The sequence below is a fragment of the Aulonocara stuartgranti genome (genome assembly GCF_965226115.1).
Source record: "Aulonocara stuartgranti genome assembly, chromosome: 13".
Taxonomy (NCBI): domain Eukaryota; kingdom Metazoa; phylum Chordata; class Actinopteri; order Cichliformes; family Cichlidae; genus Aulonocara; species Aulonocara stuartgranti.
In genome coordinates, this window is record NC_138949.1 from 22,291,359 (window position 1) to 22,318,724 (window position 27,366).

A 27,366-nucleotide genomic window follows, 5' to 3' on the forward strand; every position below is an offset into this window, starting at 1 on the left:
TGAATAAGGGGGAACAACAGTGTTATCAAACATTTTGACAACTCTGCATAAACAAGCATGGCCTCCGCCCTCCACCCTTCTCACTCTTTGTCAAGTCGCGGCCCCCGTTTTGTCACAGGACACCCGTAAGGGACTGTCTCCAAGCCGCAGAGCCGTGTCTAGGTTTGGGCCCCAAACCCGATAATCTAACAGTAATCCATTCAAAACTAATCAAACATTTACAAAGGTGCCATGATATAGAGAGAGCGCTATTCATCAGCGTCCTCCATCACCAACACGCTGGCCGACCTCGTTACGCTCGCGGCGTCTCAATCTACCTATGCAAATGAGACAGCAGCGCGCGGTGGTGAGCGGGGGACTGACAACCAGACTTGTGTATAGAAATTATAAACAAATATTCATCCATTATGGGAGGAGTCACATGATTCAGGAAGTGCCTGGCAGTGAAGGTGCATACAAACTCTTCTTCTGTTGAGCAATTACTCACCGTGCAGGAAGTGACAGTGTTGTCAAGGTGAATTAGCAGCATATGTCAAGCTTTTGTTATAAATCCAAGCCTACTGTAACCCTTATTTCCCCCCTCTACGATGTATGTGCTCAGTTGATGATATATCAACACAGCTCAGAGATTTATAATTCAGCGAGGGTGATTCCACAGGGGGAGTTGTGGTGAGACATGGGACAGGTCTTGTGGTGATGGTTGAGGGGTTTTGGGGGGTGAAAAGTGGACTCCTTTCGCTGTAATCCTCTCCAAGTGCCTGTAGGCTCCAGACCTTTTCCCCCCCATTACCCAAACCATTTGTTTATTGTGCAGTAATTACAAACCTTCAAGCCTAAAGGCAAACAGGCGGAGAGGCACTGTAATGATGGAGACATTTATAACAATATATCACAACAGCGGTAGAATCAAAGAATGTATTTAAGTCACAGGATATCAATATCAACGAACAGCAAAACAACCAGGTGCCTATGACTTCAGTGAGTTGGGGCTTGTTGAAGAAGGGAATATGCACTTGTTTTGGTAGACTATTATTGATTTGTAATGAGCCTGATTCCCCTTAAAGGCTAAAGTGTTAGCAAGGTAATATGTTGCATTTTATTTAGCAATTTCATGCATGTTTGCCTCACAAGGTTAAAAACCACAATCTGTTCTGAGACCAAAAAAAGAAAATTTTCTCATTTTCAGCACTCCAGAAGCCATTTAATGCTCCCTGTGTTAGAGTGGCAATCCCTATTACCGCTGGATAAAGTGTACCCTTTTTTATTTGAAATGAAAATGTCAGTAATTTCTTTTGAGATTGATGACTCCTTACACGCAGGCCCAATAAATGAAAAATTGATGAGGCTCAGTTCTCTCTTTTAATATTTAAGGCAATATTAAAGTCTCTCTTACATCTCATGGAAATAGTTTTATTTAAAAGGAATAAGACCATTGGGCATTGTTTACTGAGCACCTCATGCATGTTTTATAAAGCTGGTGCCTCTTGGAGGAATTCAAAGGCCCTTGAAATCGTTACTGTTTTGCAGTAAGTATAAAACGACTTAAGAGGAAGTCGAATGGCATCAGCATTGTTGTGTAGCTGCTCCCTTGTTGTTGGATGTGGGCTGCTTTGATGAGAGTTCCAGTGGTGGATAGCAGTGCCAGAAAAGGCGGGTGGGGGGTGCACAATAAATGGCTGAGATTTTATTTCTTCTATTGGGTCGTAATGTGTGCTCGGTGAGGAAATTGATGTTTAACGTGGCTGAGCGGACGAACGGGATGAATTGCCATTTAAAACAAAGACCCATGGGTTGAAAGCAAGGCAGCGAGGAGGAGAGGGAAAGTTAGGAGTAGGACAAGGAGAGGAAGCCACTTGAATGGTTCAGATGGTTTAAAACAAGGCAGAGGCAGGGAGAGTAGCAGGCAAAGCAGAAAAGGATACCCAGGTATTATCGGATAAGTTGTCTCGGTTCAAATAGGTCCTAAAATGGGCCAAAACGGTGAGCTCGTATATGAAAATACACAATGGACCAACTTGAGCAAAGGACTTAATAGCTGAGAACAAAGCTTGACCCACGCTGTCTTTCATGGCGTTTGTGTACATTGAAAGCTACATAGTGTTGAGTAAAGCATGAGCTAGATTACTAGGTTTTTGACCCCAGAATATTTTAAAGGCAGATGGTGACTGCATCAAGGAACAAAATCCTGCCATGATCATTTGAGGCATATTCACAATACCACTCTATTGTTATGCTAGTGTGAAAAACCTGGCCGAGATTTAAGTTGAATAAGTTGCTGAAGTCTAATTTTTTTTTTTATAACCAAAACTCACTACATGTACACACCTATGAACAGACACAAGCATGGAGCATACTTGGACACACACACTCGAACAGAAAACATCATATAGTGGAAAACCTCCTATACCAGCAGGACTCAATCAGCAGCTCCAAGTTGAGGAGCCCATTACATTGTAGTGGTGGTTAACAGGGACATTCGAACTGAGAACCAAGATACTCCAGCTCCCATTTAGACAAATTAAATCAAGTCCCATAATGCTTTATGTATCTGTTGCCTGGGTTACACATCCTAGCACACCAGGCCCCTTGATGGAGGGTGGAATGAAGCCTTTTATATCAGATGCTTCGACAACAGGGGGTGACTACTACCTGCCAACTATTATCAAAGGCACTGGTTTCATAGCCCTGCCATATTTTTTGATTGATCTAAATTACACGTCAGTGAGTGCTGCAGTAACATGATCTATAAAGAGATAGCGACTACTTGTACATTATTAAACTCCCCGAGCGGCTGCTCTGCTTTTCGATTGCTGTAATTATCTGTGCTGGAGGCACAACAAGTGGCCCAAACACAGCTGTTAGCCTGCCTGTGCACCCGAACACTGGTTGGCATTAATTGTTTCTGAACAGAAGCTACATTTGGCAGAGGTTAATATTAAGAAGAGGGGTAGAAACATGCCATTATGCCTCGATATAAAGAAACAGCATATGTGCATTTTTACCATTTAGATTTTTTTTTGTGCAAGTAAGAATATTATCTAAATTGAACAAATCTACTCTCAGTCTTGTGGTTTTGGTAAAAGCCTTGTTGACACCACTGTGGTCCCAGTAATCACAGCTCAGCTTGCTGGAGCTCAGGAGCTCAAGATGTGCCACTCAGCTGATATTCATCTTTACATCTTCTCTCCAATACCCCATGAACGGAGATTAATCAGCCAGTGGCCTTTATATCTTTTAAAATAGAAATTCCAGTAAATCCTTTCAACTTTAATAGTAACTGCCTGTGCCCCTCTGGCATCCCACCCCATAAGATACAGAAAGTCAGCTAAAAAGGATGGCATTCTGGGAGACCTGAGGGACCTCTGTGGGACTCTGTCATGTTGACCCATGGTGTCTGACACCATGGCACCAACCATGGTTTGTGGCTGGTCCTGGTGTTGTGGTGACACAGACCGTAAACAGGGCGTATCAGTTTTACCGCAGCGCTTTTCTTTACCTCAGAAGAGATCTCTTAGCACATAACTCTGCAACTATAGCTAAGACGGGGGATGATAAAGCAAAAACTTGCAGTCAGGCCCACAAATAATAATAGCGCTGTTAAAATCATGGAGATTCCAAATACCTTCACTAATGTTGTTCTGTTGCAGTTTTATGTAAAAGCAGAACATACATGTAAACAGATTTTTTATTAAAGAAATCCATACACAAGCCTGCATAATGCGTCTCTCTTGGTTTACATCACCACACGCCATCAATGCCTTTTGCTTGCAAGCCTTATTTCATATGGCTCACCTTTTACGAGGACTGCTTGGGAGTGGAACAGCAGATGCAGACATTGAATTCGAATTCATACAAGGCAGACATAATATCAGGCAATATAGAGGCAGACAGAGAGGCTATTGAAATGCAAATAGACTGCTGGGGCCGTGGCAGCAGGGAAAAGAAATTGGCCAGGATGACAATGCAAGTAAACCACTCCAGTTTGTCAAGAAGGCCACGCTTTGTCACAAAACTGGGAATGGATTTCAGTACAAGTGCTGCTACAGCACTAAAAAGAATAATATTCAAAAATAGGAGGAAAGGAGAAATAAAATAGTTGCCCACTACACAACTCTCATGTTAAGACTGAGAAATGCCTGTAAAGTTAGCGTTTTTCAGTTTATTGCTGTGTGTTTTCCAAGGGACCCTCTTATGTGTGCCGGTTTATGGTGGACCATGAATGTGAGCGATGTTGAGAGTGAGAGGGAGAGGGATACAATGTGTATGCATGTGTGCGCTGGTGCTGGTGTGCATGCACACTTTCTTCATGCTTCATTCTTCTCATGAGTGGCCTTTCAGTTCATGGCGTGTTTTGTTAGTCAGGTTGGCACGCTCCATCAGGAGGAGGGACACAGAACTGGGAGGCCTCACCGGACCCTCAGCCGTAATAAATTACCTACAAGTGCTGCAGAACAATAACACAAAAAAGTGCGAGCCATCCATTTCACCACCATTTACAAGAAATCAATATCAATACTTAATGCAATGCGGATGAAAAATGAGCAGAGATACAGGGGCATAATGCAAGCTCAAATGAAAGACCTCGGAGTGCTGCTTCCCAAGGGTTTTGGGGGATGAGGAGGGAGGCAAAATGTAAAAAAAAAACCTGAAGTGTAAGAAAAAGTGTATTATACCTTTTGTTTTTGTCCCTAGTCTATTTTTGTAGTTTAAGTTTCATAATAATCTTTTCTCAGCCTGGTTATCTAATTGTAAATCAATATGCAATTTTGCCTCGCCAACAGCCCAGGACAGAACATGCACAAACATCTATTTAAAATACTCCGTCTTTAGAAAAAAGTACGTTGCACTTAAAGCTGAATTTTGTTCTTTTTCAGCTCGCTGTAGCAGCAGTGGTCTTCACCATCATTACCTGTTAAATGTGCAGACGTTTCCTTAGCAGTCAGTTCAGATCTCTTTACCATGTCCCAAATGAATCATCTGTTAAAGATAAACATGATCTATATTTGTCCTGGAGGCATGCTGCATGATGTCATCTCTGCCTTAATGTCCCATTTCATTGTGGTGCTTGGTGATGTATTACAGATCTTTGCATGCTGTGTAGAAAACTAATATATATATATATATATATATATATATATATATATATATATATATTAGGGGTGCAACGATACACAAAATTCACGGTTCGGTTCGATACTTTGGTGTCACGGTTCGATATTTTTTCGATACAAAAAAAATGTTCATGCATTTTTAATTTGTCATTTATTAAAACTATAAATATATATTTTAACTCAAAAGTACAGTTTTTAAATTTAACCCTAACCCTAACCCTTGTGCGCGTTTTTTATTTTGACAGCGAATGCGCACCTGCGGACCACTTATGTGCAGCCCTGGTTATTTAGCTCGTCATATTGCAGCCACAGAAATTATTTTGTCCATGAAACCATAAAGCTGCACTTTCTTTTTGCCTTATAGTCTGATTTGTCATAACTTCTCCGTTTTGTGGTAAGCTTTTATTTGGCTGTCACTTCTTCACCCTGACCTGTCTTATTTGGCTCAGCAGAACTGAAATGCTTTTACACGCGCACTCACATAAGCTCAGCGATTCTCTGCGCGATCAACCTCTCACATGTTTAAGCTTTTAAGACTGAAAAAATCGCTAGCTCCGGGACGTCGGGCTAGCGATATTGCGAGCCCTGTATCTGATTGAGGAATCACTCATCTTTGGAAAAGAGAGTTTATTACAGAGAAATGGCTCTTTCCAAAATAAAAGCTATACTATCCGCTTCTTCTGGGCTATATTCTCAGCAGCATAAGGAGAATCATGTGCTAACAGCTGTCTAAATGACTCGGCTAAAGTTAGTAGCATGCTTGTTGTTTTTGTCTTTGCACTAGGATGATGTCGGTGTAAATGTGCAGTCATATTCGTTGTGTTCCCACTAGTGCTTTCAGGTTAATCTCGTTGAAATGACCTTAACGCCACAACACGGCAAATCTCCGTTAACGAGCTACCGCCGATCGCTCTGTGCATGGGGCTAGACGGCCAACACGTTAACGAGCTAACTGCGCTAACACACTAGTTCACACCAATGTAATTGAGCATTGCATGGCACATCCAACATACTGTTTTACTTTAGTCCATGACTCGCTTACCTTCAGGGTCATACGTCACATGAAAACCAAAATAATTCCAAACGCCAGATCTGAATGAGGGTCAATTTGCCTGTTGCAAGGAGAGCTTAACTTCTGTCTCGCTAGCTTGCCCTGTGCTCTTCCTTCTGACTATGCTGTCTGTGTGGAGCGCTCAGTGGATCTGCGCTCGACAGTGCAGCCTAGGCGGAGTAGTCGAACACAGATTCACTGAGCGCTCCACACAGACAGCATCGTCAGAAGGAAAATTGATAAAATAAATTACAAATGTTGTATTGTTCGATACATATGCGTACCGAACCGAAAGCACTGTATCGAACGGTTCAATATCGATACGAATATCGTTGCACCCCTAATATATATATATATATATATATATATATATATATATATTTCTTTTTTGACTAACTGGTGATAAAGACACTGAAATAAGCGTAAGAAAAAAATTGGGTAAAACGTAGATGCAAGGAACCTTTTTGTGCAGATCTGAATTTGATTGCTGTCGTATGTTTGTGCATTGTTATGTGTTTGTTTTATTTAGCTGATTTATGGTATTACGTTGCATCTTTTTATGCACGAATCGCAAATGTCTGTGGCGATTGAGTGAGGAAACACATTTTACTGCTAAAGCCTCAATTAGACTTGTCACCCGCAATAAAAGTTGATTTTGTGATGATGTTCCGTGTATTTATGGTTTGATAAGCTGGAGAGCTACCTAGCCGTTTAGTCAAAGGGTCACATCTTCCTTTCTCCTCCTCTTTATGGTCCCTGATAGCAGATGCAGCATTCAACATATGAACTGTAGTTGTCTGGGTAAGATATGATCTTGCCCCCACAACTCTAAAATTGCCTTTGCTCTGGAACATGCAGGCTTCTTGAGTGAGACCTTTAATGAAAAAGCATGCATAATGAAAAAGGCAGGTGAAAATGAAACAGTGATATCTGAAACCTGTTCGGCTTAATATGAATCCTTTTACTGCTTCTTCTGCACTTTCCAACCAGCTCCTGCTTCCCCAAGTGTTTCAGTCCTGGCATTTGTCACCAGTAGATGGCACTGTAGCCAAGTTTCAGGCTACACGGCCAGCAATTTCACCTGCCAGCTCTGGCTGCCAAAGAAAAAAGTGCAAATGTATTTGTTTCACCCTAGCTCTGAGGGCTTTTTCTGCTGTTGTGTTCAGGGCCAGATGCAGTGTGTGTGACACAGGGAGAGAATATCAATAACCAATATGCTCACAGGCTGCTGGCCGATGGTTCCAAGTTCTCTAAGCACACAGTGGCGATCCCCCTTTTAAAGTCTGTCCCTATTCAAATTACACTCTTGTTGCCCTGAAAACAAATGATCACGGCTTTGGTAATAAGCAACCAAAAACTTTGCATTTTTCTTGTTTTTTTTCCCCCACTCTTTGTATTTCAGTTACTCGTGTTACGTGCCATCAAAAGCACCGTGTATATGCTTTACTATTTCGTCTGCCTACATCTGACTTATCAAAAGCCAAATAACATCAATTAGTCTTTGGAGGATAGAGTATTTTGTATGGTTAAAGGTCTGGTGTCGAGTTCTGAAGGGAGCCATTGTCCCTTCTTGAGCTTCAGTCCTTTAGAGAGCATAAGTGTTTATTGAACTCAATAGAAAGCGTCGGGACAAAGGGACCTGATATTCCTTACTCACTTGCTGCATAGTTTGTATCATAATTTCACTATAAGTTGTTGCGATCAGCGCATTGTGAGGAATTTTGGCAGCCATTCAGTGTGGCTCTTTGAACCCGAGCTGGCCCAGTTGTATTGTGGGTTTTACCTGGGCACTCTTGAACACCAATAATAACCAAACAATGGTGCTGACTTTGAGGGTATTTGGGATTTTTATGTGTAGCATTAGTGGGTTATCTGCTGTGGTTGTGACAGGGTTGACAGAGTGGGGTGAGCTTTGAAAGGGTTGTGGTTTGACATGACATGTAAAGGCTGCCTGTTGTTGTGGTGTAGAGCTGCAGGCCACGCAGAAAAAGAAAGTGCTCATATTTCTCAAATACAAGACAAAATTATCTCCACTAGATTGGTATGGAACTTTGGGGGAATTCATGCTTTTTTTCTTCAGTTGGCGAAATGTAATGCAATTAAAGCACTCCAATTATAAAGAAACTCCACCAGCTCAATAAAATAAAGATCAGAATTCACTCCAAATATTCTATTACAAGTTGTGAGGATTTCTTTTAGCAATAACCTGGAATCATGTACTTCATGCATTACACACCCAGACAGATAAGTAAGCGATAGTGCAGAGAAGAGTGTGACAAAGTTCATGCCGTTGTCCCTGTGTCACCCGAGGCAGGATGAGCTCATGGCTGTGCAGTACAGAATCAAAGAAAGGTGTTGAACCGAGGGTGGGCCTTAGTGTTGCCGTGTCAGAGCTAACATCAGTGCAGCACACACAGCAGTCATTCACTATTGTTTATTGAATGACTCTATCAGTGTCACAGGGCACGTATAATATGCCTTTCTGCAAACAAGACCTTGTAGTAACAAGGTACGGGTGTTGTTTTCTTACTATAAATATGCGTCACTTAACATTTTACGGTGTAACATTTGTGGAAATTGGTGTATTCATATTCTTAGAGATATATAGATAAGAATATCAATACCACATTCATATCTCAAGGTTAAGTGATGAAATGGTTAGCGTAGCTTTGGATAAACAGTGAAATCAGAGGAGATGATGTGCGTGGCACTTTCCAAAGATGAAAATGTCAGCATTTCTAAGGCTTGATAATTAACAGGTAAGTAGGTAAAGGTGTTCTCCTAAATGTCAAACTTTCCTTCAAAGAGCAGACTAATAAAGTGAATGGCTAAATTACTTCCTCATCTTGGTCAATATTTTATTTTTTTTAATTTTAGCAATTTGTACTTATACTTTGAAGTACTCAGGCATTTGTTTGTATTGCAATTAGAGATTAAGTGTTAAGGTTCAGTATATTTGCTCATTTTGGAGTATTTCCTGAAGCGTATTGCAACTTAATTGCAAAAATGTAGCTTCATGTTGAGTGATATTAATTTCTCTGGTTTGAAATTTGGGGTCATCAACCCAAAAATTCAATGACTACACCCACTCAGCTTTCACGATGCCCTTTTACATTAATTCCAAAGCTTCCTTTCTGTATCACCCACTCTGATCTTTTCCTTCTTTCCTTCCCTCTCTCCTTCGCCTCATCTACCCCCACATCTCTCTAGTGATGTTTTTTTTTTTGTTTTTTTTAGATCACTTCCATTAACACTGGCATGCTGAGCTCTAATTACTCACTCACTCAGCGTTCTGGGCTGCCCGCCGCTCATTTGGGTAAGCAATGTGGCCCGTTAGCAAGATGCTTGTTAACTGAATGCACTTAATTATATAAGAAGATAATTACATGTAAATGTTGCATCTAAAAGCAGCCATCCAACCCTGCTTGCTGATTTAATAGGCACATGTTTAGGATCCCTGTTTTGTTTATTTTAGAACGAGGTGATTAATTGCTTGCTCTGATGAATCTGCTGGATATTGTTTCCATAGTGGCACAGGCCCAGCCACAACAAGGTTTATGAAAACATGTTTACTTTCATGATCTGATTTCTATAACATGGAATTACATGTTAAAACACTGACTGTATGGACTTAGGCACTGTTCACTGATGTGCGTGACACAGCACAACTAAGAATAATGAGAAAAGTCACTTAGTAGACATGATGCAGCAACAACATAATCATGGACCAAGATGCAATAATTGTTAACAAGATGATGTGCTAAGAACAGGCTGCCTATCCTTTCTTCTACATGTGCAAAAAGAAGAAAAAAAAGATGGCATTAAAGTGGCTCGTTTATCAATATTCTATTGTCCAGGGTAAATGGTGCGACTCTAAGCTGAATTTCATTCAAGCTCCTGTCAAATGAAGGATTATTTAGTGTGTTTTAAGAAGCTGGAGTGCAGGGTGGAGATAGGGGTCAGAGTTGGAGGGCTCCCTGGGGAGGTCCGGAGGGTCTCGGGGACATCAGTCGTCCATTATGAGCTAATCAGAGGGGGGAGTGTTCAGCTGTGTGTATGTTTGTGTGTGTGTGTGTGTGTGTGTGTGTGTATTGAAAATGGGGCTGGATAGGATGAAGAGAGGTAGAGGGCCGCCACATGTTGTGGGCACTGTGTGTGCGTGTGTGTGCATGTGTCCATGTGTTAGCAAGGGAGATGATGAGCATCTTAATCTCTCAAAGCAGCAGAAGGCAAGATCCCCCAGGATGTTCTCTACGGACCCTCACTCCCCACGTGAATGTGGGACATAGACTTCCAGCCTCCAGATGCTTGCAGTTCGATACAAGCCCCAAGACTGACATCCACCCATACTCTCACAGGGCTCTTTGCACAGCCCAGGGGACCTGCTGTGTTAAGAACATGATATAGTATTTACAAAAAAATATTTGTAAATGGAAGCCGTTAGCTTGTCTGTAATGGGGGGCCTGTCCGTGCTGCTATTTCCCAGCTGGCCCTCTTTGGGAGGAGGGATAAATGTCAGGAGATGTATGATCCAGGCGCTTGGCTGGGACTGCTTCTGTCTCATTCAGGCAGCCAATGTGTGCACTCTGTGAGTTTAAGCCACTCGCCCAAACAGAAGCCAACGGCTCCTTCTCTTACCGCCATAGAAACAAACCTTGATGACTGAAAGTGCATCAAAAACATTAAGTCGTATTTCATTTCACATAGCTGGAGCCACCCTGTAGCGGAAGGGAGACTGTGAAATTTCCAGTAAAAAGCTACGCTTGTTACGTCCCCCCCCTCCCTTTATAACAAGCACTTTCAGATAATGAATTGATGTTTCGATTAGATAGGCTTTATTTGTAACCACTCAGGAAACAAATACACCACAAGAAACAAAATATTGCCAGGGAAAATTCGACAAAAAACCTCCATTGATTTTCTTTTTCATAGAAAGAGGAAAAAGTCCATAGCTTTGATGCTCTAAAAGCACTAACAGAGCTGTATGTGATAAACTGAAATGCCCTGTTTGTGTTACTGCAACAGTGGAAAGTTTAAAATGTCATAGTCGGTCAAGCCAGAAATTTTCCAGGTTGATTTGAATATTATTTTGCAATATTCACATTTTCCACTTGCCAAATATAAATTGATATCAAGACAAAGTTGATTTTAATTTCAACAAGTACTTGAAAGCTCTTTAGCAGGCGTGACTGGGAAGCCATTTTTAAGGTTACTTGAAAAGATAACAGTTTATTTTTGAGAACAATTAATTACACAGCTTGTTTGCAGTGTTCATTTGGAGGATACATGGATTGGTAGCCTGTAAGTAGAAGCTGCTCAGGGAGGATTGGGTGTATCAGAGACATCTGATCCATCCCTAGGCGCACTTTTACAGCCTCTGAAATGAGACGCATCTTTGATTTGCCTGCCCTGTAAACAGAAAGAGACATGAAGGGGCTCTGGTCTCAGCCTCACTCCGAGCTGCCAAAGATTCACTGCCTGAAAAATGGACACAGTCAACCTCGTGACTCTGACACGTTTTTTCCACTACCCTGCCATGTTAGACAGCTGTTGAAATGATGGTTTTGTCAGTGTTGATGTAATTGGAAACTTTGTTAACACACTCATTGTAATGGAGGAAAATAAAGTATATTCATAACCGACAGTTGGGATCAGGATTAACAACATACCAGCAATGTTCACATGCCCATTGCTATTTACTTTTTTTATTATGAAATACTTCCCAGTTTGGAAACACACACACACACACACACACACACACACACACACACACACACACACACACACACACACACACACACACACACACACAGACTCTCTCTCTCTCTTTCTGTCTCCCACTCTCACTCACACACACAGACGCACTCTTGTTGTTTGGGTTCCGTCATACCCCGGGGCCTCTTCTTGGCCTGTCAACATAAGGGCCGCGGGTCCGTGAACCGACTGACAGCCTGCTGGTGCTTTCAGTGGAAGCCTAATTACATTGTACAACATATTTAGAGGAAAGATAAAACCTCTATGGGAAAATAGTTGGGCTTAAATGGGGTGACAGTGTCAGTGGTGCGCCGTAATCTCAAAAGGTTACAGATTTGTTGTCTGAGAGGAAGATCTCATAACTTTTACAGTTGGTGCCTTGAGATGAACGAACAGGTTTCTCAATCTGAATGAGATGCCGTGTACAAAACAGCTTTGTAAGTGCTGCTCGGGGCTTTTATAGTGCATTAACCTTTTTCCAAAAATGTAAGGAAATGCATTACACTTTTTTTTAATCCTTCAGTGAGGTCAATTAAATTTTGGCATTGCATTGAATATTCCATTATGTTACTACATAAATTGTATGTTAAATTTATTATTTACCGCTAATGTAATGTAATCCCAATGATAATAAATAGCAAAGTAAAGTAGGGTTTAAAAGAGATTAATATTGCACTTAATTAATAATGAAGAAGTAGGCTAGCTGCAGTTAATTAATATGAATTAATGTAATTAATATTAATTAATGAATTAACTATATTTAAGGATACCTCTTTTGTTAAACACAGAAGCTACACTTAGTATCAGTAATGTTCAGCACTGTACTGTAATATATGAATAGTAATTTTGCAGTAGTTGCAAATAGAAGACATAACTGTTTTTGCTATTAATAATAATATTATATTTGGTTAGTGAAGACTTTTCAGTGCACCCTAAGATGAAAGATAAAACTCCACTAAACAATACATTAATTTGAATAAGGTGCGCCAATAATTTTTTCTTTTCTTTTTAGTGTTGGTGCAGCCTTCAATGTGCTTGTGGGGAGACTTTGAGAATCAAGCAGCAGCCATGGAGAACAGTCTGTTGCTCCGGGGTTGGTGCTTGGCCCTGACTGAGCATCAGAGGAGCAGAGTTTGTTCAAAGCACCGCAGTGATGGAGTATGTTGGTGAGGTATGAGGGTACAGTACAGTCTAACTCGCTTGAAACAAAACCTCCTCCAAGGTAATTACAAAAAGTGTCAGCAGTCTAAATGATGACCAAAGAGACCAAAAATATAATTGTTGACTACTGAAAATGTTCATTATGATAAGTGCTTATGCTGTTCATAGCGACACTATTTCTACATAAATTTGTGTGGGGTTTTTTTTTTTTTTTTTAAGTGAGTGTGTGTGTGTGTGCCAGTTAACATGTGTGCATGCTGTGGTCTGCTTAACATATTAATGCCATCTAGACAGATGAATCATGACTTAATTGGCTGTAATGAGCTCAGTTGTTTTTAATAAGCTATTCCTGGCAAAGTGAACAAGTAGAGTGGTGGGAGGTAGAGGACAGAGTAGTCCGAGTTGAAAAATCCTGTTGATGCTTTCATATAAACACTGCATGCTCTTTCCTTGTGTAAAAGGGCAGCTGGGCATTACTCAGCCTAAATTTATATTGTAAATATTTTTATTTTTATATTTGACAATCTAAACAAAGACAGATGTGATTTCCACACTGTGCCTTTGGTCTGCTGTGACCTTTCCTGTTGTCCCTGCTGCTGTGGGCTGAGAGTCAAAAGAGCAGTGATGAGTCAGGAAGGAGGATGGAGTGATGGTGAGTGTTGCTCCTCCTCCAGACAGTCTGCCTCCACTCTGTGAACATGAAGCGGTGCGGTTGGCTAATGTGGCTGGGGAGAGAGCGGCAGAGCTAAGATGTCATGTCTGTCTGTTGGCTAACAATTAAATGTGGCACCTCAAGCAGATCAATTTGACTTTGAGGCTTCAGGTTTTAACTCCTCACTCATCTCTCACCCATGTTCTCTCTCCCCACTCTCTCTCATTTTTCTTTTCTTTTTTTAAAAAAAAATCTCTCTGGCTCGCTTTTTCTCTCCTGAATTTTTTATTTTCCCTTTTGGCAAATTAACCTCTAATTTCCTCTAATGCCCTCACTTCTATAATATCTTTTCCCCTTCAGTTTTTCCTTGTTTCCTCCATTTTTTGAGGTTATGTCTTTGTTTTAAAAATGCAACTAAGCTGAAATCAGAACATAACAGCACATCGCAGAAACCAAAGTAAAAAAAAACACAGAGAGTCACTCGCGCCAGACAGACTCCTGATTCAGGACGGAGACGAGCGATGCTGCGGGGAAACACAACACCAGCACAAACCAGCACTTGAAATATCAACGCTCCAGCCTTCTAATTAAAGCCAAGACTAATGGGCCCTAATTGCATCGCTAAAATGCACCAGTTCTTTTCTCTCCAGTGTAACTTGACTACACTTCCCCCGTATGGATTAATGGGGAACGGAGCTGCAAACTAAAAAGCAGTTAATTTGTTGGAAGATCTGTTAGGAACGATGGGGGCGGAAAGGGAAAAGGAGGAGAAAACAGTGGAGGAAGATGAGGGTTGCCAGAGAAACAGAAGGATATCATCAGGCTCTTGTTATTAAGAATGCATTTCATATCTGTCTTAAAGGGGTTGCATTTAGATTAAGCTTGTTGATTTTACTTGTTAGTGACATTTGGCTGCTACCCAAACCTTTTTAGACTGTAAAGAACAGGAGGACTCTTACATTAACTACTTGTGGTTGTTTCTTAGTGGTTAGTTCAGAGAAAGGGGACTGGGGAGATATGCATTATTTCAAGGTTGCGGATGATATCTTGGCAGATATGATGCTGTGCATTAGAGTGCCTCTATTCCCTTTGTTTATCCAGGTAAAAACAAGAAGCCATTTTCTGTGGTGAGACAAAATGTACTTAACAAGAGTACAATATAAGCGTGTAAATTACTCTTTTTCCCCCAGGTGGAAAACCATTAAAGTTAGTACACTAATCTGCTTTTTTCTCCACCAGCCAGATCTTTCTTTGTTATTGGTTTACTTTTCATAATGGTTTTTTTCAATCAGATATTGCTATTAATCCATTAGAGGGTGATATTAGTTTTGTGGTCACTTCTGTGCACATTTCAACCATAGGAGGCATGAGCAAGAAGCTTCTACCCTGCATTTAAACTAATGTACCTTCAGTTCTGATGTAATACCCATTACAATGTAATACACAGGTCGGTGTATTGAGAAATGTGCTTTAATATTGGCCTTGTTATCCCTGCCAGTTAACTGAATGGGGGAAGAAATGAAGGAAAAAAATGGTGAAAGCACTTTGCAAGTATCTTTCACATCATTACTTTTGTCCAAGCGTCAAAAATAAGCACAAAATGAGAAAGGTCTTTTAACTTAAAAAGCAATTTGCTTGCAGTTGTTCCGCATCTGTACTTTGGGAAGTTTCAAGCAGTCTTTATGTTCACTTATTTTGGTCTTTTCAACAATAGATTGTAACTGCCTTCAAAAATTGTTGACATTATTTTCTATTATGTTTATTTCCTATAAGTGAGCTTCTTATGTTGCAAAGGTCTGCATAGGTGTACACACAAAAACATATACGCTGGCTGCGACAGAAACCTGCCAGTAAACAAAAAATTTGACTGGTAGTGGTGCTGATTTTCAGAAACTGAATGCAGGAGTGATTTGCATATCCAAATGTGTGCTGCAGGAAGAATTTTTGATGTCAATGAGAGTATTGCAAGGTATAAATAAATACAGTCAAAACATGTGCACACTGAGAACACTGATATGATTTTTTAAATGTATTTTTTTAACAAATTTGCTGCTTTGAAGCTGTAAACACATCTTTATTTCAGTCAGTATGAAAATGAAATGTGCACGTGGTGAAAGGCGTGCAGCCAAACTGCTGTGTTTGCATATTTACAAATTAAACAAATATGTCGGATCTTTAAATGAAGTGAAAACTATTTGCACCTGTATTAATACAGCTGACTATCTGTTGTGTAGGAAGTGAAATATGAAATAAGCGGATTTAAATGACCCAAATTCAGAGTGATTGCTTTGCAGTTTACATGAATGCCTGTTCAAATTCAAATTATATATACTGAACTCTTGGACTTAAACATAGGCATGGCCTCTGCTCATGCAATAAAGTTACGCTGTTGAAAAATGTTTTGGTTTATTTAGTGTTTTCCAGAATGTTGCGATGCCTCAGTGATGCTGCCTTTTGACCTTTTGATATTACATATCATAACTCCTAATGTTTTATAACATATGATGATATCTTGAGTTGTGGCTCAAAACATGCGTAGTTACATTAAAGCTGGACATACACTGTGGGGTTTTTTCAGTCGCGTTATTCAGCTCCTGCTCAAACTGTACAATTGAATCTCAGGGGTTAGAAGTTCGAAGGTCATGATTCTGGGTCTTACACTATACGGCCCGATGCTCTGATGCGAGCTGAGTGCTCACACTGTGCGTCCATAACATGAAGCTTACAGCACAAAATCTGTCTCTCGCTCTCTCTCTCTGTCTTTCACTCACACAGACACACACACCACCACCATCAACTTTGCTAAATTGCTAATGAAAATCCAGGCAGCTGCAATTGAGCAGCAATGTCCATCCGACTATTTTCACGGTTGTTGTGGTCGTGATAATTTTGTGAGGCCACATCGAAAAGGCTCAGATGAGCTTGGCAAAGTTCTACAAGTTGGGCATCCATGGCTTGTGTCCAGATCACACGCTGCACTCTGTCTTTTTCACTTTTATTTCTGTGTTTGCGCGTGCGCAGTGTGAGAGGCTGCGTTGATACCCTCACCAGGGGCGACAGGATTTCAAACAGGTTTGATTTTCTTGCGACCATACGATTGCTGATTGGGAGCTGGTCGTGAGGTGTTAATCGCTTCTCGGTGCCCCATGTATACTACACGATGCACACGATTAAGGTGAAACTCGGGCCGATCCCCAAAACGGTTGCACGACTGAAAACTCGGCTCAAAATGGGCCAAAGATCACGCAGTATATGCCCAGCTTTAGATGACCTTGACCTCTATGTACCCAAATCTAATTGAATAGGTGGTGGGGTAGTTAACACCGGAGCCTCATCGCATAAGCGTCCTGGTTTTGGATCCACCGGCCAGCTGGGGACTTTCTGTGTGCTCTCTCTGGGTACTCAAGATTCCTCCCACAGTCCAAAAACATTAAGGTTTGGTTAATTGGGGATTCTAAATGTAAGCCTTGGGTTTGCACTGCCACAGACTGGTGACCTGTTCAGGGTGCACCCCGCCTCTCGCTCCATGACAGCTGGTACAGGCTCGAGTGCCATTATGGGGCGATCGTGGCTCAAAGAGTTGGCAGTTCGTCTTGTAACCGGAAGTTTGCTGGTTCGAGCCCCGGCTCGGACAGTCTCGGTCGTTGTGTCCTTGGGCAAGACACTTCACGTACCGCCTACTGGTGATGGCCAGAAGGGCTGATGGCGTGATACGGCAGCCTCGCTTCTGTCAGTCTGCCCCAGGGCAGCTGTGGCTGCAACTGTAGCTGCCTCCACCAGTGTGTGAATGTGAGAGTGAATGAATAGTGGAATTGTACAGTGCTTTGAGTGTCTAGAAAAGCGCTATATAAATGCAATCCATTATTAATATTGGACAAAATGAAGCAAATGAATGGATGAATCTAAGGGAACATATGACCAAACTTCCTAAAGAGATTTTGAAAATATTTAGAGTTATGTTTTTCAACTTCAAGTAAAAAGATGTTTAACAACTGGTTGAGTGCTTCACAAGTCTTCACTTGTATCCGTTTTTGATTACATTAGTCTTTCCTGAAAAGTGATACAAAATGAGCCATCTTTCATTTTATCTGAATTTGGTGGTTTCTGTTAAATTGGCTTTTGTTTAATGTACTTATTTAATTTTTTCCAAGAAAAGCTGTATGTTTTTGGATGTTTTCCAAGTCTTTGAGCGTTAGCAAGTTCCTGAAATCAATCATCACATTCAGGTGTACTACAAAGAGAATCTTATTTAAATTTGACAAATATAAAATTTAGCCCAAAGTTCACTGTGACACCTGTCTTACTGTTCCTTCAAGTCAAGTTGACACAAGTACCTACCTGCTGCTGTCTGAAAGGCAGTCATCTGAAAGCAAGCAGAAGGTGTTAAAAAAAAAATAATCATAAACTCACATTTTAATCAGAAAACATATTAAATGTTTGAACTTAAAAAAAATCTACCATTGTCATACAGGCATAATGTTGTGAAGAAAGTGCACATTTTGACATCGAAGACATGAAAATGAAAATGTCGACATGGTAGCTGTGACCCTAACTGTATGCAAATTTAACACTAGCAAAAACCTTCTCAACACTTCCTGTTATGTAATGTAAAAATATATTACCGGTTCAGCACCTGCCAAATGCAGGCATATTCAAATTAAATACTGTGAAAGTATAGCTAAAATGCATCATGTGACCTTGTTTAGAATAATGCAAAGATTACACACATATACAGATTACAGAAATGATGTAGCATTTATAACTTACAGGGTTCAGCTTGTGTTGTAATGCTGTGCTACATGCACTTTTATTTGAACTTTTTTAATATGTTGGCAGTGCTTGCATATCCTGAGTTTGATTAAGACTTAAGTTCTGTAACTGAAATGTATATTATGGTTAATGTACAATGACTGCAGTGTATCTCCAGCTGTGATTCTAGTCAATTGACAGTTTGACTCTGCCCTCCTGCCTGACCAAACCTTTTATCTTTAATTGTGCTCACATTGGACTTCCAATCAGACCAATTTTGCCTTTAGCAACAGCTCAATCTGGCTAATTGGTTTCAGCATTTTTTTAAATTGTAGGCTATTGATTACACAAGGTCATCTCTGTTTCACAAATAAGAGAGTTTGCTTTGCTTTTGTTTGGAAACTTGTAAGGCTCTCATCCTTTCAGGCTTATTGAGAAGGAACCGTAGTTCTGCTCATTAGCTCACAGACCGGCTGGCTCATGAATGCAGCTACTCAGATACACAGTAATATATGCGCACGTACACAGAGGAACAAACCTCTAGTACACATGGTGCTATCCCCGTATGTGCTTAGAGCAATCGTCTCTGTTTTTTTGTTTTTTTTAATTAAACAGTCCTGTACAATGTACAACTAGGGCGAAAAGAGCTGCACTTTTAGCTTCCATTTATTTCAGGCCTGTTGATGTTATAGGGAGACCAATAGCAAATAAAGAGAGAATCAATGGGGCTTCATTAAAAGCAGCAGGCAGTCTTTTGCCTGGACACAGCTTAATTACAGTTTCACTGACGTTTGCTTTAATTGAGGAAAATAAAAGGAGTGAAGTAGAGTGAATGGAGGACATTAGCATATCTATCACTGGGAAAGGCCACAAGGGCCTGTCCAACCTGCGGCTGTAAACCTCACCTTTTGCTCTTCAGATCTACACGCACAGAACCACACATTTTTCCCAGCTTATTCACGTGTCTCGGATAACTTACAGTAAACACACAGAAATGTGCACGTGTATTTGATTTTACTGGTTTTTGGCACATAGACCTATTGGAATCGGGTAGTATTTCTGGAAACCGAGTCAGAAAAATTTGAAAGTATTTACAGGCAATGAGCACCATCATGCTTTTCTGATACAGCCTTGATCTGTACAGTGGTATATTTAGCTTGACAAATGACAAAATGGATAGTAAGTAGATATTTAATGGTAGCAGCACAAGATATATCATGGGTGTAGATTTTTTTGTATTCCTGTATATCTACTTGAGATGCAACCACAGCACATACAGCTTAGTGATTTGTGATTGTAGGGGTTTAAAAAGTGTACTTCAATAATGATGTAAAGTCATGTAGTTTCTTTGTTCCCTAACATTTGAGAATGAATGAGTGAAATCAAGTTTGACAAAAATTTCAGTCCTCAAATTTCATCCCATATCAAACTGGAATTGACAATACAAGTCCAAATGTATATGTAAAGCACAAATCTAAGCATATAACCCACCGTTCAAGTTGTGGTTGCGTTTGGAAGAGTAGCAAATGCAGAGGTAAACTTTCATTTTTATAGCAAGTCCAAGTAGGAGAGGAGCATTTGCATAAAGTAGTGAGGAAATAATTTTACATGCTCTGTAAACTTCACAAATACGGGTGCAATAGCCTTATGTTTTTGTTTTAACATTCACTGCATGCCTCATAATGCAGTAATTTCTGCCACACTGATAGGAAAAAAAAACATGTATATTTTATTTGCATATTCAAGCTGAGGGACTGGAAAGTTGCTTTGACACTTTTATAACACATTGTTCCAGCAAAAGTGATAATAATGTAAAAATAATTTTAAAGATTGTTTTCAGGCATTCAGTAGGTAATAGATATGAATATTACAACTCTTTGTCTACTTCAAACTATATTTTATTTTTTTTATTTTTTCTATAAGTTAAATATATTTTTTTAAAGTCAGTGCCTTTCCAATTTAGATTCACTTTATACTTTTCAAAGGGGATTTACTGTGTACTCTGCATTCACTCTTAAAAGAGTTTCTTCTGTTTTGCAGTTAAACTGGAGTGGCAAACAATTTGAAGTGAGCCTTTTGGCTCTCACAGGTACATACAAAAGAAAATATATGAATATACTTAATAGTTGTGAATCATTTGCTGCTAAACCAACCTCTTATATGTAGACTATGGGTAGGCAGTATTGCCTCAAAATTATACCACGAGGAAATTTGCACAAATAATGATACAATAATGATATTTCTGGTGAAATCGAAGTGCTGAACAATGTTTTTAATGTGATTGCAGCTTGCACATGTGCTGATTTTATGCCATTGTCCACTGAACTAACTGTCATTGACTGACTACCTAATTCAAAGTGTAAATCTATTGCCAGAAGGTGCCAGTAGCAGTATTATTATAGTGCTATAGTGTGTTTAGGGTAGTTTAACACTAATAATAACTACAGGAACTTAACCTTGTAGTTCTTCAGGAACCTAAGGAATATTGTCACAAAATAAAATTGACGTTGAAAAACATTTCTATCTGAGCTATTGCATCTTGGGTTGAGCTTTTTAACCAGCTGCTTAAAGACCTGCTTTACCGCATCTGTAATTTCCCTCCACTGTTTTTCTCCCCCTGTTATAACGAGTTTAACTACTAAGTGTTCAGACACTGAGTCACTTGTTTATTTGTTTACTTTTAAGTCGCACATCACCAGCTGCTATTATCTGCTCCTTGCACGCCTTCATAGCCTGGTTGTACTAAAGTGGTGAAACAAGTTTGTTGTTCCCACCTTTCGAAGGAATGGTTTTCTTGCTTATTTTGCAAAGTACTGTGCTTTGTTGGAAGTTGTTGATGTGGCTTCCTCGTGGCTCTCGCTGTTAGACATGTCTGGGTTTGTTTTATTGTTATATGTGCTAAGGAAATAAATAGATGTTGTCACGGTATTAATAATTTATGATATTATACTTAATCCATTCATCCTCTTCCGCTTATCCAATTCAGACGCGGGGATAGGCTCCAGCTCTTCCGTGATGTTATACTGATGTCACATAAAATTTAATTTCGTTATTATCGCAAATGATGCGATATGGCACAGCCCTAATTTAGACACTTTAAACACAATTTCAGAAAACTAAAAAAAAATTATTCAAAATCTCATCTAAGTGAGGATGTGAGTCTATCTGTCTATCTATCCCCTCTTCCTGAGTCTATCTCTGACAATGACAGATTGCCAGTCGGGATCAAACCATCCTCAGCAGTGCTTTGGTGACAGGTGAGCGGAGACAGTTTGAGTCTCATTCTCTCCCCCAGCAGTTAATAACAATTTGAAAAGGGGTTCAGGGTTAATAACACAATCATTACCTGGATGAGGACAGGAGACAGCTGTAAGCATGTATGCAGATGGACGGCCATCATTAGTCCTTGTCAAACAAGCTGAATAAGCGTGATCTAAGAGAGCACTTCAAATTTTAGCCATGAATGGATAACAGTTTAGAAAGGTCCAGCATTTAGCTTGCTTTCTTGATCATACGAGAGTGTATTTTTGTTCCTGTCCACACAAAGTCAAACCGGCATCTGTTGTTATGATGTGTTTTATTCATGAGGACAATTTTAGTTTAAAAATGTTTTAGTTAAAAACTGTACATGATGTGTTGCTTCATGGAACAATAGACGTGACCGAGTGAGCGCACTGGAAGGTCCTTCATTATTAAAAAGATTGATCTGTAATTTGTAGTGTTCCCATCTGTCCTGGTTACGCAAAATTATGGCTAAACCAGTTAGTAAACACTTTGCCCCATTGTCTGTTGTTTTGATAATCACCCATAATAGCATCCAGCATCAGTATGGTCTTTAAACCTGATTTAGGAGTTAATGGAATAAGAGGGAGAGGCAGTCAGTATATGTACCGGGCCTAATGTCATTAGAAATGTTTGCGGAGGCTAAATTAAATCAGTCGTAAATTGTGCTCTCAAGTAAGCCAGAAAAACCCTGCCTCGTTGAGGAGAGGAGGGGGCGGCGGGGATTCATATTTTAACCTTGCGTAGAAAATGCACTTAAACAGATTAAAATAAAATAGGGACCGTGTGGATGGATGGGAATGGTAATTGCTGGTGCTTTAATGGTTTCCTGTTAGCCAAGTCGGGCTGAAGGCAGAGCTATTTTAAAGTTGGAAATGGTGATTGAGGTCGTAACTTTGCAAATCTGGTGATTAAGGCAAAGGGTGCATGTCACCAAACAGCACGTTAGACATCTAATGGGGCTTTTGCTGAAAACAGATGTTTGTAGAGGGTTTTCAGTGCTCTACATGCTAAGTCGTGTTGCAGAGCAGGTGTGGGTTGGAGTGGATGGCTTTTGACCAAACAATCCAGTAGAATGTGGACTGTGAGCAATATAGCCTGCCAGAATGGGGAAATCTGTGTGTGTGCGTACTTGTATGTGAATGCACATAAAGCCCACCCATGTGTGTGCCTCATCCATTTCCCTTAATGCTGTCAGTGCAGGCATACTGTTTGTCTGGTTGCATCAGGTAGCTCATCACACAATGCAGCCCAGACGGTAATGATAGCCATAAATACTCTGGGAATTCCCAAACGTGGATTAAATTAAGACAGTGTCTTTCCCAAAATCTGACAAAAGGCAAAAAAGCAGTGTCTATATCAGGGGGAATAATATAGTTACCCATCAGACATAGTATTATAGTAATAAGACACTATGGATAAAGGATTCACATTTCTGGTCACTGCTCTCTGACATGTCTTCCTTTTCTCTTAATTTGCACTCACTCTTCAGGGTCACACCACATACCTTAGGTAGTTTGAAGCACAGTTCGTGCAGACACAACATATTTCATTCCTTGAACACTGTAGTTCTCAGACTTTGCAGGTTTAGCTTTACCTTTCTAAGTTGGGTTCACTTGTAACTCAACACTGTTGGCTCCAGGTAAAACTGTGGCCCCATGCATGCTCATGTTCAGCTATTGTGTAAATTAACAAGGAAAAGCCTGTGCGGATCTAATGGCAAATATGCCAGTGATGACACATCCCAGGCGCACACAAAGTATGTGTCATTGCTCAATGCCAGTTAAATAGTCAAACTGTCTATGATAAAATCCTATAGTTTCTCTTTGTCTGCTTATCTTTCTTTTATTCTTCATCTGTTAAAGTGGTGGCATTTTGTCATTCATGAATATTCAGTCACTTTCACATAAATGTTCCTCAGAGTTTAAGTCAGACACACCTATGCTGGTGACCGAGGAAGCCACTGGTTACACGCAGTACATGCAAAATATCTGTTGCACTGAGCACTGAGCATCGACTCAAATGCAATCACATTTTTGAATGTTTAATTCGCCGTGCAATTTTCACAGCAACTCAGTCTGTCTGTTTGTGTTTTTATGTGCGCTTCTGCTGCAGCAGCAAGTTATAGCTGCCCCCAGCCTGCACACGAACTCAGACGGTGAGATCTTTTTTCTGGACTGGAGAGAGAGTGCATCGTAGATGAGAAACGGAGATGGTTAGACAAGGTGTTATGGGTTTGTTATTGCAGGGCCTCCTGGAAAACAATGAGGTTTTGAAGTGAACCAAGTACCTGCCATGAGAGACGTGCAATGATAATCTTAGGCAGTAGCAGTAAGGCAAGGCAAGGCAAGTTTATTTGTATAGCACAATTCAACAACAAGGTGATTCAAAGTGCTTTACAGAGACATTAGAAACAAGAACAAATAAAAAGCATGATTTAAAATTGATTAAAACAAGCAAATAAACTAACTAACTAATTAACAAACAACAGTATATAAAATCAAAACAGATAAAATCAGAACAGTAGATAAAATCAGTAGTTAAATGTAAGTTTTGAAATTTAAGCTTAAAGTGTGGATTTGGTGCTTTATTCAAATGCAGCTGAGAACAGGTGAGTCTTCAACCTGGATTTAAATAAACTGAGTGTTTCAGCTGATCTGAGGCTTTCTAATAATAATAGTAATAATAATTACAAAACTTTTCTCCAACAGTTTTCAGTGTGCCATACAGAACGAGAAAAAAAAGCTCACAATTAAAAGTAAAAAGGCTTATAAAAATAAAAACATGGCATAAGACCTGAACAAAAAATGTGATAATATAGCAAGTAAAAAAACTAAATATAATAGAAATAAATAAGTCAATAAAGAAATATGATGGGAATAAGAACAACAGTTTTATCAGAATAAACCCTTTATGTAAAAATACGTTTTAAAAGTATATAGCCTACCAATAAACCGAATGCCTGTCTACTAAATTGACAGCATGAATTTTAGTCCTGTGCTTTGTTGATGCGATATGTAAATCTGGGTAGCAACATTTCCGTCAGATGGATGGAAATGACTGCATGACTGAAAGGGGCTTTTTGTGATGCTTTAGCTTTTTATAAATAGTCAAATTAGGAAGAGAGACGTTAAGAAGCATTTAAGACATTAATCCAGCGTAGTATTTGTTTTGGTGTGGAGGATAAAAATAATTTGAAACGTTGGCCACGCCTGAAACACTATGGACATGGGTTTAGTTTCAAGTCCCGACCTCTTATTGTCATATCTCCAGAGACCACTGTATTGTCCGTTGGTACAATTGAAACTAAATTTAGAGAAGAAGAAAATGACACCATCATCCAAATAAAATGAGGAAAAGTCATCTTCTCCATCAAAGACTTTATCGATGTGTGTCATCTATGTAGTGACACGCTATGATACTTGTGGGCGTCACAGAGTTAATACAAATTGTAAATAAATTAATCGAAATTTGTGAAAGAATTACTTTTAAAAAGGTCGTTGGATATCTGTATACTTACTGTTGCTCTGTAAATTGAAACCTGGACTAGGCTGTCAGTGTGCCAAAGGTTGATGTCACTGAGTAGCACAGGGTGACAGAGACACAGAGTACAAGTGTTGAAAAGGCAGGACAGGAGCATGTGTAGAATCACCTGTGTTGTTCCCTTTGTGTTTCACGCTGTAGGGCACATAGCTCACTGGGTCACAAGTGTGAGCTAAAACTCTTTTGTCCAACGTCTGCGCCCCTAGGGTTTAAATCTCCTAGCTGGGAAAGATATTGGAATGCACCCTTTTCTAAATGCACTGGCTGCAGCATACTAGTGCGCTGAAAGTTTTTAACAGTGAATTGGTTCTATGTACAAATAATACCAAAGTATAGCCAAAATTTAATAAAGACTATTTTTCTGTGCTAAACACCTCGATTCTTGTTTGATGGACACAAGCTTTTAAAAGAAAGCTATAAAAATTGGACTTCTTATTTATATCTCTTAATGGTATTTGTTAATGCTGGAGATCGTGACATAGCCAAAGTTATCATGATTGCATGCAGTGACCTTGCAGTCTTGTTCTGCTCTTAGTCTGATATCAACTTGCAGGTGAATGCAATCTGTTTGGGTTAATATGGCGATTACTTGTGATGAATGGTTGAAAATCATAAACCTGTTGCTGTCTGCATACACATAATTTCACATTAACTACATACATTCAGAATCCAGACAGAAACTTGTTGATTTGAAGTAGAAATTAAGACATTCCTTGGCAAGTAGTTGATGCAGGATGATGATTTAACTGCAAAATAACATAGGCAGTTGGCAACTTTAAGCTTTAATTTTGAAACATAACCAGAATACAATCTATGGTCAACCGGTTAAGTCAAGTCCCCTATTACAAAGAAATGTGTTGCAAATAGGTTGCACTCATCAGCACAGACTGCGATTGATTGCAACCTGTTAATAATCTCTCTGCTTTAATTGGACAACAGACTATTTACAAACCATTGCCAGTCTGTCTGAGAGCGATTACAGTCTGTCCAAATTGGTCTATGATGGTTTGGAGACAGTTTGCTTCCCATCAGGCAGCCTTTGCCATGTCAACAGTTGAATTTTGTCTCCTTCCACCACCAATCACAAGGTGGTTGCCATCCTATCTTTACTCTACTGTAAGCCATTAGAACCTGACTGATACACTAGTTGGTCAATATCATCATTACAAAAACTGTATATTAGTTTTGTTCTGCCTGTTGCTCAAAATGAAACATTATGTGTCCGAAACACACCTAGCATGTGAAATGTGTGGTGTGTGCATGTGTGTGGTTTTAAAATTACAATGACAAGTTTTCACAAGTAGAATGAACAACACAAAAAGCCTGAAAACCTTCACGATGCCAGCAAAAAGTGTCTTGATTTGGGGAAAACAGAAAAGACTTGCTGCACAATATTCATATATATCTCTGCATGCGTTGCTTGTTAAATAATCATCTGTACCATTAGTCAACAAAGCTTCTTACACTCTTTGACCTTTCACACAAAGCTACAATTGGTGTTTGTGAGTCAAAAATCGCTCTCGGGTGGCTCATGCTTCACAAACACCTTATTCAGTAACAGCAGCCTGAGCTGTGATTGAAGGCATGGGGAAATCCACAGGTAAGAGTAGTCAGTTCACGTCCCTTGAAACCAACCCAGACAGTGTTTAGGCACACAGTCAACAACTCTTGTCCTTGCTTATCTTAAGAATGTAAACCTCTATAAGCAAGCGCTTCATCTGTAATTCTATTGTGAGTTGGCCGGTTGTCTCAAAGTGTCTGAATAATCTAATGTAATGTAAAACCAGCTTTGTCTGCGACACCAAATACTTGCTTTAGCACAGGCGTCTCGACTGTTGGCCTGCACTGTGTGGAATTCACAGGTAGACAGGATGACTAGACCACACCAAAACCTGCCAGTTACATTCTTTGCATGATTCAGATGTATCCATTTCCCCCACTGGGACTGAGCTGAGAGCTCTGATCAAAAGAGTCATCATCCTGAGGAGCTGAGATTTGGATGTGAGGTTGGAGAAAGGAGGGATAGCGAACTGTTGGTTGTTGTGTTGTTGTGTGTTATTATT

The 27,366-nt window shown here is 39.9% G+C and overlaps 1 long non-coding RNA gene across 2 annotated transcripts in view; it reads left to right on the plus strand.

Moving 5' to 3' along the window:
- LOC309720686 overlaps positions 1–27,366 on the plus strand; it is a 70,203-nt gene that overhangs the window by 35,496 nt on the left and 7,341 nt on the right. The window contains exon 4 of one of the 2 annotated variants that reach the window (XR_014280554.1): positions 12,929–13,087. The exons of the other annotated variant lie outside the window; for it this stretch is intronic. This is a non-coding gene — a long non-coding RNA (uncharacterized lncRNA). The remainder of the gene's footprint in view (positions 1–12,928; positions 13,088–27,366) is intronic. 2 annotated transcript variants of the gene reach the window in all.